Source organism: Rhinatrema bivittatum, chromosome 4, assembly GCF_901001135.1.
Source record: "Rhinatrema bivittatum chromosome 4, aRhiBiv1.1, whole genome shotgun sequence".
NCBI lineage: Eukaryota > Metazoa > Chordata > Amphibia > Gymnophiona > Rhinatrematidae > Rhinatrema > Rhinatrema bivittatum.
Window position 1 is genome coordinate 388,892,373 of NC_042618.1, and position 13,971 is coordinate 388,906,343.

At 39.1% G+C, this 13,971-nt stretch overlaps 1 long non-coding RNA gene across 1 annotated transcript in view; it reads left to right on the plus strand.

Annotated features, from left to right (window-relative positions):
* LOC115089540 overlaps positions 1-12,697 on the plus strand; it is a 73,314-nt gene extending 60,617 nt beyond the window's left edge. The window contains exon 3 of the long non-coding RNA XR_003856151.1: positions 11,167-12,697. This is a non-coding gene — a long non-coding RNA (uncharacterized LOC115089540). The remainder of the gene's footprint in view (positions 1-11,166) is intronic.
* Positions 12,698-13,971: the final 1,274 nt, after the last annotated feature.

Genomic DNA, 13,971 nt, shown 5'->3' on the forward strand with positions numbered 1-13,971 from the left:
GAGAGCATTTACCCTCGCTGTCTAGCAGGTGTAAACGTGAGTGTCTATGCCTTGCGAAGCTACATGCGGTCCTGAACATTTTCGGTGGACTGTTATAAAATATGCATAGACTTGAAAATGCAATTTATGCACATTGGGGCAGATTTTCAAAGGATTATGCGCGAAAATCCAGGAGGAATTATGCACGTGGGGGGGGGGGGGGGGGGGCGGGGTTACACGCGCCGGGCCTATTTTCAAAAGGCCCAGCAGTGCGCTTAAAGCCCCGGGATGCATGTAAGTCCCGGGGTTTAAAAAAAATGGACAGTCGGGGGCAGGGCGGGGGCATGGCCAGAGGCCTCTGCAAGGCCACTGGGCCGGGGGATCATGCGCTGGCAACTGGCCGGCGCACACAAGTTACGCCTGCCTCTGGCAGGTGAAACTTGTGAAATAAAGGTACGGGGGGATTTTGGGCTGGGGGGGACGGGTAGGGGAAGGTGGGGGGGGAGAACGGGGAAAGCCAGCTGGTCTCCCCGAGGGCTCGGCATGTGCAAGGTGCACTATTGTGCACCCCCTTGCGCGCGCCAACCCCTGATTTTATAAAATGCGCACAGCTGCACGTGCATGTTATAAAATCGGGCGTACATTTGTGCGCGCCGGGTTATGTGCACAAATGTATGCCGCATGCATAACTTTTAAAATCTACCTCATTGTTTTCTGATCCCACTCAAAATACAACCTCAGGTATGCCTCTCATTCACTGTATGTGGCTAAAAGTACACACAGTGTTCTACTATGTTTGTGCTTTTAGCTGTATTGAAAACTATGTGCAGAGCCACACGTGTAGGAAACCAAATTCTTTTAAAGTAACGGAGACCTCATATATAGATATGTATAATGGGTGATTTTTTAATTCACTTATTTAAATTAGTTTTGCCAAGTTCAAAAAGAGATCCAACACCCTTTCAAATGTTATAATCATAGGTCCCCCGATACATTTTTTCGAAAGAATTGTGCTTTCAAAATGCTATGTTGATATTGTTTAGCTATTGTGAAGAAAAAGACCAAAGAAACTTATCTTAATATACTGGCCCTGTATTGAAGCACAGCTATTTACATATTGAAATTACTATTTATGCATATAAATGACTCTGAAATTTGTTCTCTCCAAGTTCTCTGTCTTTATGAAGGTACTCTTCTGTAGTGCAGCCTTATTAAATACACATCTTGGTTTCCTTTCCAAGAGGTTGTGATGCAGTATTAATAAAACAAGTAATCTTTTTACCTAATCATATATAGAATAAAACATTTCAATATGTTCACAAATTCAAGACACTGAAGGGATGTTGTAATTAGTTTAAATATTCCCCACTGAATTTTTTCATATGGGAAAAGAACAAATATAGCATGTTATTCTACCTGAAATCTGACACATTGAAAGAATGCTCAATGACATGATATCATCTAAAGGATAAAAGCAAATTATAATGAGATTTTTTCTTCTGCAAACAAGTTATAAAACCAGTCCCCATAGATACCAATTTGCTTGGACTTTCAGGATATCCGTAATGAATATGCATCAGATAGATTTGCATTCACACTGCTTCAATTGCATGCAAATTTTTCTTTTGTGTACAGGGGTTAATTTTAATTTTGTATCCAAAAATGGGACCGGCCTCGGATCAGCCTGTGCTATTTAAAGTACAGCACCAATGGGGCAGGAGCATTTGAACCCTGGAATGGGGTAAGCTAAGTGGAGGGGGCCATGAGAAAGTGAGAGGGACACAATAGGAGCTTGGGAGAGGGGATTATTTTTTTTTTTAAGCTTTAAAGGTTGGGTGTAGTCAGAGAGGAAAAAGGTTGCATAAAACATGAAAGACTAAAAGTAAGAAAATTTCTTTTTTGCTTCTTTTGTTTCATTTAGGTAATGAAACAAAGCAAAACAAAATCTCTAATCTCATGTATATTCATTAGGGATATCTTGAAAACCCAAGCAGACTGCTGTCCACAAGGACTGGAGGTTGCCTACCTCTGTCTAAAACAGCCCTTTAATGGTAGATAGCTTTCTGGACTCTGGGAGGAACGAATCCACATGAATACAGTCAAATAGCAGCAATTCAAATGGAAAATTAAACTCCCTCCTAAAACAACTCTACATATCTCACTTCTCCTCCTAATACATGGGATTGTAGGCAACTCTGGCACCCATAAGGGAAATGACACATCATCTAAGGACTGACTGATGCTAGCAATGTCTATAACTTTTTAGAAGGAGCCAGTAAGCAAGAGCTTACTGGCTCCTTCTGACCTTCTTCTTACTAGAACATTAGCATGTTCTAGTAAGAAGAAGGTCTAAACAGGGTAAGATGGCTTATGGCTGTGGCTGCTAGTACTTATCTTCTGTTTGGAATTGCCCTGCTTCTCTATCTTTTGTAGATTTTTTTTTTCAGTCTGTTAAAAAATAACTAAGTACATTACACCTGGTCTTATAGATACATTTATGTCTAGGGGCCTGCCTGCAGGAAGCCATACTGTTTCTGAGACATCAGTACTATGAGTATGGAAATACCGGGGAAGATGAGTGGAGCAGCCAAAACAGTTCTCTCCTGCTGTGAAAGGAAGAGAAATGCTGTCTAGTACTAGCTCAGTAGTTACTCACCCTGCAAAGGCTCCCTGCCTTGGAGGCAGTTTGTAAACTGTAATGAGCTCCTCTTGAGTGAGTGAGGACGTGCTGCTTGTATTTATTTATTTATTTATTTATTTATTTTATAACGTTTATATACCGCATTTACAATTCAAAGAATTAATCAAAACGGTTTTTAGTGTAACATACATAAAATTAACCATAAAATTTAATCACCAGGATAACAATCGTAAAATTAATAATTACAACAAAACCACATAAAAAATAAAAACTATAACAGTACAGCCAATCAGTAACGTAAATGAAATAAAACAATTGATTAGGTAAAAAACAGAGTTATAGAAGAGTTATGAGGTAGTTACGGTGTTGAAAGCTTTCTGAAAAAGATAAGTTTTTAACATTTTTTTGAATTGAGGAGCAGATGCTGTGAGACGAAATGGATCAGGAAGACTATTCCAAAGAATAGGGCCAGCAACTGAGAAGGCCCTTTTCCTGGTTATTTCCAATTTAGCCAGTTTGATCGTAGGAATATCTAATACATTTTTTGAAAGAGACTTAAGCTGTCATGTGGGTTTATAAATCCGTAAATTAGAACAAAGCCAAGTAGAATTAGAGTTATAGATCAATGCATGTATAATATTGTAGCTTGCATACCAGCTCAGGGAGAATGTGAGCTTTTACCAGAAGACCCAAGAAAGAGAAAAACTACAAACAGGTTTGTGAAAAAACAGAGACTAACTTTAGAAACAGTTTGGAAAGCTATATATGCTTTAAGGAAGGATTTACTACCTGAGAATAAGCAATTTAGGAATAAAGTGGATCTTTTGGAAAAGAAGGTTAATACCCAGGATATTGAATTGATGTCAATCACTACTTCTGTCAGCAAGTAAGAACAGAAAATAGGAGAACTGGATTTATTTAAATCTATGGTTGCCAAGGAAAGTTTATCTACTGCCAGAAGGATTGAATCTCTTCAGAATTATATTCAATTGCAAAATATCAAGGTTATAAATTTTCCACATTTGGTGTCTATTTCTGGCATGGAATTATTTAAAAAATATAGGGTTGAATGCTTACAGATTACAAGGGAGGCTTTACCTCCCTTATCCAAAGTAATTTACCTTTCTTCTAAATCAGCAACTCCACAGCAGATTTTGTTAGTGATGCAGGAATTGGAATTGTGATGTATGGCAGAAGCTCTTAACAAGAGGACTTGGTTCCTTTCGTCCTGGAGCCTGATAAGAATTTAATAATGTGTCTATTCTTCCATAATATTAAAAAGATTTTCATGGGATGTTGTTAGGATTTATCTGGATGAGTCATATTTGACTCAGACTAAGAGAAATAACTTTCTGCCTATGCGCTGAGTACGCTAAGTTAGAAACACATTTTTCTTTGAAATATCTTGCTCAATGTTATATTACATATAAAAATGTCATTTATATTTTTGAGAACCTTCACAACTTCCTGAGTTCCTATCTAAGCAGTTCCCAAGTTATTACCTCTGGAAGTGCACTCCATAAGAAGAGTAGTATCATGTCACCAGTAAGACCTGGGTGACCCTTTCAGTGTGGTCGATGAGGGGAGGTACCATTCAAATGCAGCCCCTCCTTTTGAGGGTTCTGGAAGGGCCATTCCCTTGAGAGTCAGTCTATACAGCAGCTCTCCAGAGAGAGCTCAGGAGGCAGTTCCTTTAAGTTTGCAAAGAGTTAGGAGGTGCAGAGGAGCTTTTGTCTTTATTATTTTTTCAGGCTCAGTCAGTGGAAACAAGCTAACCCAACCTGGGAAATACTGAGCAGGATTGGGAAGGTTTTTCTTCCAATCTACTCACTATCTGGTTGGGATATCCCTCTGGGTTGTTTTCAGGCATTTGAGATTTTTTCGTGGTAAGAGCATCTCTGGACACCTGGACCTTTCTTGGGCACAGGGATTGGGGAACCTTGTGTCTGGGACGCCCAGGGATAGGGTCTCTGTGCCATAGACTCTTTTAACATTTTTATCAGATAGGAAGGGGCTTTTGTCCAGTCTAAAGAAACCCTGCCCGCCTGGGATCTCCACTTTTCCTAATGCAAGAGATTGGATGTTTCCCTGGCCCCTGATACGTGAGTCCTGCACAGATAGAGGAAAAGAGATTGTAAGAAAAGAAAACAAAATAATTCTGTGGTGCTGCAGTTTGAGTTATTCATCATCAGTGGTTAAACAGTAAAGACTTTAAATTTGGACACTAACTGAGTAACTCCAGAAGTATTTCTTTTGCACTCACTGCGCCCACTATAAGGACAAGTCTCCCCTCTCAAGGGAAAACAAAGGAAAAGGAAATGTGCAAAAAGGTCACCCCTATCACATTGGGCCCTGGAAATATATCTTCCCCTCCACCTACAAAGGATCCAGCCCTGGGAGTAAGAGGGAATGTGAAAGAGCAGGCCAGTGAGTGGTTCCAGCCCCAAAGAGAAATAAATTATTTTTTTTCTCTCATTTATTATTTATAATTTTTTTTTTACAATTGCATACATTTAAAGAAAGAATAGTAATGACAGCAAATAGTACATAATCAATACAGGAAATTTTTGTGTCAACTTTTTATCATTACAGCCTCTAGGATATTCTGGAATCCTCCAGGTTTCCCTTGAGCTAAGTATGAACAGTTTTTCTCTTTAACCTGGTTTAACTCATAACTATGACCTCTTGTCTGTCCATGTGTGTTTGTACTTGTATAATTTACCATAATTGTGTCACAGTTCATTGGTGCACACTTATCTTTATTTCTGGGTAATACATTTTGAGAGAACAGCTTGCGAACACTGGTTAGAAAACTCTGACCCAGGAATGATGTGAAGCTTTGGTGGCATGTTATCGATGAATAGCGTACACTGCTTGATGGAACAGGCTGGGCCTGGACTACCAGTCTTGATCATGAAGTCTCAGGATACAGTGGTTTACCTACTACATTAACGCAAATCCAATCAATAACAAAGACTGACTTCCTTACGCCACCAATCTTCCGCAGTCTACCATGTTGCTAGTGTGTATTTTGACATCTAATTGAGACTGGAGTTCTTGCTGAAAGAAATCAAAAGATAATTATATCAGCCCTTTCTAAACATATGGGCTTTTTGAGAACATAGATTAAGAAAAATATGAAATGATAGCTCTCTCTCTCTCACATTTAACACTTCAATTTGCCAGTAAAGACAGGAACGAGTTATATGATTTCTATATTCCAAATATTTCCAAGATTTTTTCCTCTAAGGAAACAATACAGAAGTACTTTTATCAATATGTCATGTGATCAACACTGCAACACCTTTATCTATGGGTGGAGTGTATTCAATTTGAAGTTTGTGGGACTTTATGAAATGCTTTATTTTCTGAGGTAGTTTATATTTCAGGTAAATCAACTCAGAATTAGATTATCAATCATCCACTTTCTTCACATTCAACTGACTATCAAAGCTGGCAAATACTGTTGTTCTAACAGGAAATCACTAGTAACTGTATAAGGTATGATGTAATGTTGCTAGTCAATACAAAGGGAACATCATAACATCGCTGATTTTTGGATCGTGATACCTCATAATAAGTAAGGCCTCTCGATTTTTTTCAGAGAGTGCTCTTAAAGAAACATACTGTTTGTTCAGCTATAGAGAATCAACCTAACCTTAATTTCAACTAATTCCTTACTCAAATAGGATTAGAATTACAATAAACACCACTTTCCCATACTGCCACTCACAAAACTAGTGTTTCCTAAGGTGTTTCAGTATTAATCCACTTAGTCTAGGCTTCTGTGACTGGAACCTGTGACCTGGTCTCTCCCCTTTAGTCTCCTGCTCAGTTCTGCTCTCAGTTTCACATCGTACTCTCTGAAAATCGTCATTAGAAATCCCTACTCCTCTGATGTCATTTTTAGGAAATAGTAATTATCTGCTTCAGGAATCCTACTTATTCCCCTAGAAACCACTTAAAAATCCCTTAGCTAAGGAAAACAGCATTCAAAAGATTTTTTAGTAAGCTCAAAGAATTATTTTTATGTAATTTACTTCTTTAATCTTTCTGTGCTTTATCTTAATTTAGTATTGTTATGAAAGACCTGATTACTTAACTGCTTTGCATAGACACTGAGGTGATCTAGTATTATTATAGCATTGCCATGGCATTGTCTATGAGGTGGCTTAAGGAGGTGGGTTTTTTTACCTCTCTGAGTGCTGGACAGATTTTATTTTTGACCACTTTTAACATTGCCCATTAAAATAAATAGGACAATTTGTTAAATGAAACCAAACAAAAAACTCTAATCACACAGTTTCAAACCACACCAAATATTCAGGTTAGTTCCAAATAAATGTAACAAGTGTCATGTGTATTTTATAACATATTAGTTACTGTAAACACTTTTAAAGCTAATTATATTTTTAACTTCAGACTTAAACATTTATTTCCCAAACCAACTGGGTCATTTATTATTTCATGTTAGGGCCTCAGTGCTAGTGTTAAGGCCCTAACACACAAGATAACGCTGTAAGGCGCATGGTAAATAGCACAATGCACATTAGTATGCAATTGTGACATTTGCTGTTCAAGTAGGTGGAGTTTGAGTGGAGTTAATGGTAATGAGCGGCTCCTAACATCAAATGCAATAGAGTAACTCACAGCACCTACACCTTTTTTATGTGCGTTGTGCGCCAGTGGTGGATTAATCACCATGTGATGCGAAAAATAGTGTGGGTGTGATAAATGTATTATGCATTGTGGAAATTACCTATGTGATGTGGGAGCTTGGAAATTATCCTAACCATGCCCCCTTTTTTATCATGGGAACTATTTATGCTATATTTCTAGCATTTTGATGCCAAGGGTCAAAACTGTTTTTTGTTATTTTTATAATCCCATCTGATGACCACCACCACCAAACCCGTTTCTGATGTTTGTTTTTTTTTAATCACTTTTTTAATTGCAGGAACCCCCTCAAGAAAACAGGTGGGATAACTATTAATATTCACTTCTGACCCCAAATCCTAAATATGGTCAGGTCACAAGAACCCCTAAACCAGACCAACTCTGTCAAATAAATGAATATTATTATGCTCCTCACCAAAAATGCCACCCCTTTAAACCTTTAAAACTACTGGTTTTAATTTTATTAATTTGTAAAATTTAAATTTTCCTTCAGACACATCCTGACCTCTGGGCCTTCACTGCTAATATGCCAGGGCTTTGCATAGGGCCCAACATTGTCTATCTCTTTCATTTCACAGCAGAGGACTCCCAGCACTGCCTTTGCTTTCTGGGCCGAGCCACACTGAAGCAGCACTGCTTTAATTAAAAATAATGATTGAGGCACTTTAGGGCTCTTTGGGCCGCTGGAATCACCCCAGGCTCCCGTGGCCCCAGTACTGCCTGCTTTCACATCCGACTGTCGCATTTACTTTAATCTCGGCACTCTGCCTTGTCGAGGAGTGGAGGAGGGGGGATTTCCTGGAAAGGCTGGCCTCTTCTTGTTTGTGGCTCTGCCGCATTGGGGGAGCATTCCCTGGAGTGGCCAGCCTCTTCTTGTTTGCAGCTCTCTACTGCTTTCTTTTTCACTTGCGGCTTGACCATCACTGGCAGCAGGAGGCTGCCCCTGCTCCGGGCCACACATAACCCTTCCCAGGGAGCTTTCCAAGCCCGTGGAGTACTTTCTCAGCATCACGGCTGACAGCCTTTTTCATTTTTATTCTGGCATGAGCCACTGGCAGCAAGGGCATGCTGCTCCTCTCTACGGCCCGCATTTAAAAAAAAATTGTTGCATTCTCCAACAGGTCTTCCTAGCCTGAGCACCAGCCATCAGGTCACCTCTCATGGGCTCCATTAACCCAACAACCACCGGGGAGGTATTTAATTTATATTTTACCCTTATTTACAGAACCAAAACAAATTTTTCAAAGCTGCACATCCTTATTAGCCATTATGGTTAGTCAAAGCACATTTTAAAAGTCTTTTAATGCAATCCCTTCCTAGAATATCAACACTGGCCATTTACAAGTAGCTATTGCACATGAAACTTTAGTTATTTTCTAGAATTAAGAGAAAAGTTTAAAAAAATATATATTTCTCATAGACTAAAAAATTAAGTTGCCATGGATGTGAGTCCTTGGGCTGTGGTGTGATTGACAGCCTAGCAGGTGAATCCACTAGGTCCACACAGACAGAAGATGGACTCATTCTTACAAGGATTAGGGCTAAGACTTCACCTATTCTAGTTCTGTTCCTTGCAGGTTGAGTCTTTGGGTTCCAGGGGCCGGCAGGGCTTAAGCAAAGGTCCTGTAAGGAGCAGTCAGACAAAATTGAGTAGCAGGCCAAGGTCAGGGTTGGCAGCAAGCAAGAGGTGTCAAGGATCAGGCAAAGGTCAGAACAGGCCGACATCAGGCAATACTGAAGTCCAGTCTGTGGTCGGGGCAGGCAGATATCAGATAGCATTGAGATCCAAGCTCAGCCCAGAGAGCAAAGGCAGTGCTGGGAGTCCTCTGCTGTGAAATGAAAGAGATAGACAATGTCGGGCCCTATGCAAAGCCCTGGCATATTAGCAGTGAAGGCCCAGAGGTCAGGATGTGTCTGAAGGAAAATTTAAATTTTAAAAATTAATAAAATTAAAACCAGTAGTTTTAAAGGTTTAAAGTGGTGGCATTTTTGGTGAGGAGCATAATAATATTTATTTGACAGAGCTGGTCTGGTTTAGGGGTTCTTGTGACCTGACCATATTTAGGATTTGGGGTCAGAAGTGAATATTAATAGTTATCCCACCTGTTTTCTTCAGGGGGTTCCTGCAATTAAAAAAGTGATTTAAAAAAAAAATCAGAAATGGGTTTGGTGGTGGTGGTCATCAGGGCAGGCAGCAGTCCAAACTAGTAGTCAGGATATGAACTAGATATTAGGCAGAGATGGACAGATAAGACAAGGAAAGGGGACCAAGGAAGTTGAATGTCAAGCCAGTATTATGGCCAAAAGATTTTGGGATAGTTGGAAAATTGGAATTAAAAATTGAAGTGTGGGAAAGTTGGTTGGGATTTTAGGGAATGATCTTAGATTTGTATGATGTATGGATGGTGTGATGATGAATGAATGGGTGTGTATGGGTGTAGTGGTTATATGATATGGGTATAATATTGTTATGTCTAATATGATGTAAAGGTGGAGGATGTGCTATTAACATGTCCATAAGTATTAAGCCTGAATGTGTAGGGTAATTTTGATGTAACATTTTGTAATTGTGAAGCAACATTTTGTAATATTACATGTATATGCATACAAATTGGGTAAGATTAATAAAAATATGGTGTTTTGAATATGGTTTTGAATATGGTGTAGAAAAAACATATATATGAATAGATAGGTTGCCCCTATGTGTATATGCTGTATACGAAAGATTTTATGCACATGGGTATCCCTACAGGGCAATCAGACGAGATTATAAACGGGATAAATTTACTGATAGACAGTCACTGTTACAATATAAGCCCACTAAGGAACATTCACATTTAGTCTGCATATTAAAAGGGCAGGTAGAGGGGAGGAGGAATAGCATAGTGGTTAGAGACCAGGGTTCAAGTCCTGCTATCACTCCTTGTGACCTTGGGCAAGTCACTTTACCCTCCATTGCCTCAGGTACAAAAAACTTAGATTGTAAGCCCTCTGGGGATAGAGAAAACCTACAGTACCTGAATGTAAACTGATGTGATATCTCAATTGAGATAAAAAATGTCAGTATATAAATAATAATAATAATAATAATAATAATAAATAAATAAAACAGACCACCTCAGTGACTGTCATAGCAGCTTCTATTAGAAAACATTAGCACATTTTAGCCTTATATGATGTATTTCAGGAACTCCGTTTAATAGCTACATCTCATGGACCAAATATAAGAGAAAAGGTGGTACATTCCCAATTATTAGAAGATTCTCCTTCTTTAATCAAAAGTGGCTACTTTAAATGTAGTTCGTGCAGTTTCTGGCACAATACCTAAAGTGCTGGAGTTGGAAGATCCCATATCGGGATATTGAATTAAAAGAAGATTGCAAAACAATTGCCCCTGCCCGAAATTATATGTGGGGCATACAACTTTATCCATTAAGTTGCAGTTGATTATACATAAATCCCACTTAAAACAACTATGATAACTGCCCTTTTGGTACAGCATTGTGTTGAATTTAGGCAGACTTTTGACTGTTTGAAATGGACTGTTATTGAGCAAGAACCAGTCACAATATGGGGAGGAGATATAGCATAGCATCTCAACTATTGCGAAGCTTTTAGGATTTATACTCTTAAGACAGTGGTTCGATTGAGCATGAATGAGGAGATAGGCTGGACATCATTTCTGTAATCTTTTTTGATGGCTCCAAATCCTGTGGGGTTTTTTACATGTTTTCTTGACATACTTTTTTGACAGATTTTTTAATGTATTGTTATATTTTTTTCTCCATGTTAACATGATTTGACTTTTTATATTCCATTTCATTCTGATTGGGTTATAAACTATTTTAAATTCCATTGGTTTATTCCAGATCGCATGGGTGATATATAAGAAATGGACACCATTTAAAGCCTATCCAGTGTATGATCGGCTGAAGCAGTAGAGACATGTTACTCACCAGCACAGGATGAGAGGAGCAACATCCCCTGATGAAAGACATATCTGAAATGTGGCCTCATTGGGAGGGCAGTAAGATTGTGTGTAATCATTGTTGCCAAAGATTTAAGAACACTTTTGATTGTACCACTTAAAAGACCTGATATTTATGGATATTATACGCATGGATCCATTTCAGTTTTTGGTGCAGCATACAGGTTTTTAAATGCTTAAAAAAATCTTTTTTCAAAAAATGTCTTTTGTAAAGAATAGTATAGTATTGGAAGGAGGTTGGCGGTTAATGATTAGAGACGTATAATGGTCCTGATTACCTGGTGTAACAGTATTAACCTAATATGAAGTCACCAACCTTTTCCATAATTTTTATTTTTTGAAATAGATATTAAAAATGTTTATGAATTTTGTCAATTTCAGGTAGTATTAAGAGGGTGTGGATTTTTTGTTACAGAAATATTTTAAAACAGTATGATCATTATTTTGTGCTGCTATCCAGAGAAAATTACAGCTTATGGCCATAGGTTGATACAAACATGTTACAGCAGTATGTGGCCTATGCATAGGGCACCTTTATATCACTCTTGGAGCTAATGTTTTTATCATAGTATACTGAAAAGGAGCTAATCTGTTTGACTTCAAAGCAATATTTAAATATTGAAGCTCTGCATAGCTATTAATTTCAACAAGTACATTGCATGCCATTTGGAATGATACAGACAGATATGCATTCATTTTGTGAGTTACAGACCACAGAAAAACAGGATGTTCTTTTTTGCCTTTCTGTTAAGACAAAATAATCTTTATTGTATTTGCAAACTGCCTTTCACCAGCTTCAATATTCCAGTAAAAAGACTGCAAGTAAAATAAGGTTACATACTTATTATAGTAATCCTTTTTATCAAAAAGTCTACAATGTTCTGTACTTAGGAATCAACTAATGATATTTTGTACTTTTATGCACGTGAGCATCTTGTCTTTCAGTCCTTATTAACCAGATTAAATGCATCCCGGCCTTTAATCCAGCCTTTAACCCGGCACTCCACTGTGACCCCCTCGACACCTCCCGGAGCCATCGACCGAGGCCATCGAAGCTACGTCTCGCGCATGTCGGCGCTATCTACTGGGGTAAGAGCCCCTGCCCTGCTAGGCCCAAGCCGCGGCCTCGCCTCACTGTACCTGACGCAACCCGGAACCTGACCGCAACATCATCCAAGGGGGCGGAGACTCCTGAGCAGGCTTTAAAATTGATTACAGGCCTCAGGCGCCAAGCGCCTGGCATCGCGCATCTAAGGAGCACAACCAAGGAGCCTATCCCTTGGCGTGCCCCTTAGCGCAGTCCCTTTGCTAAATTTCCCACCCTCATAAGAACATAAGAACATAAGAAATTGCCATGCTGGGTCAGACCAAGGGTCCATCAAGCCCAGCATCCTGTTTCCAACAGAGGCCAAACCAGGCCACAAGAACCTGGCAATTACCCAAACACTAAGAAGATCCCATGCTACTGATGCAATTAATAGCATGGCTATTCCCTAAGTAAACTTGATTAATAGCCGTTAATGGACTTCTCCTCCAAGAACTTATCCAAACCTTTTTTGAACCCAGCTACACTTACTGCACTAACCACATCCTCTGGCAACAAATTCCAGAGCTTTATTATGCGTTGAGTGAAAAAGAATTTTCTCCAATTAGTCTTAAATGTGCTACTTGCTAACTTCATGAAATGCCCCCTAGTCCTTCTATTATTTGAAAGTGTAAATAACCAAGTCACATCTACTTGTTCAAAACCTTTCATGATCTTAAAGACCTCTATCATATCCCCCCTCAGCCATCTCTTCTCCAAGCTGAACAGCCCTAATCTCTTCAGCCTTTCCTCATAGGGGAGCTGTTCCATCTCCTTTATCATTTTGGTTGCCCTTCTCTGTACCTTCTCCATCACAACTATATCTTTTTTGAGATGTGGTGACCAGAATTGTACACAGTATTCAAGGTGCGGTCTCACCACGGAGCGGTATAGAGGCATTATTACATTTTCCATTTTATTAACCATTCCCTTCCTAATAATTCCTAACATTCTGTTTGCTTTTTTGACTGCTGCAGCACACTGAGCCGACAATTTTAATGTATTATCTACTATGATGCCTAGATCTTTTTCCTGGGTGGTAGCTCCTAATATGGAACCTAACATCGTGTGACTACAGCAAGGGTTATTTTTCCCAATATGCAATACCTTGCACTTGTCCACATTAAATTTCATCTGCCATTTGGATGCCCAATCTTCCAGTCTTGCAAGGTCCTCCTGTAATGTATCACAGTCCGCTTGTGATTGAATAATTTTGTATCATCCGCAAATTTAATAACCTCACTCGTCGTATTCCTTTCTTTATCATTTATATATATATATTGAAAAGCACCGGTCCAAGTACAGATCCCTGAGGCACTCCACTGTTTACCCTTTTCCACTGAGAGAATTGACCATTTAATCCTACTCTCTGTTTCCTGTCTTTTAACTAGTTTGTAATCCACGAAAGGACATCGTCTCCTATCCCATGACTTTTTAGTTTTCATCGAAGCCTCTCATGAGGGACTTTGTCAAACGCCTTCTGATAATATGGGCATCCAGGACCTCACTCGTTCTCCGCCACTCATTCACAATCCAATAATTACAAGAGACATCATATTGGGTAATTAAGGCCGCAGCTTTAATTAACCTGAAGGCCCGAGC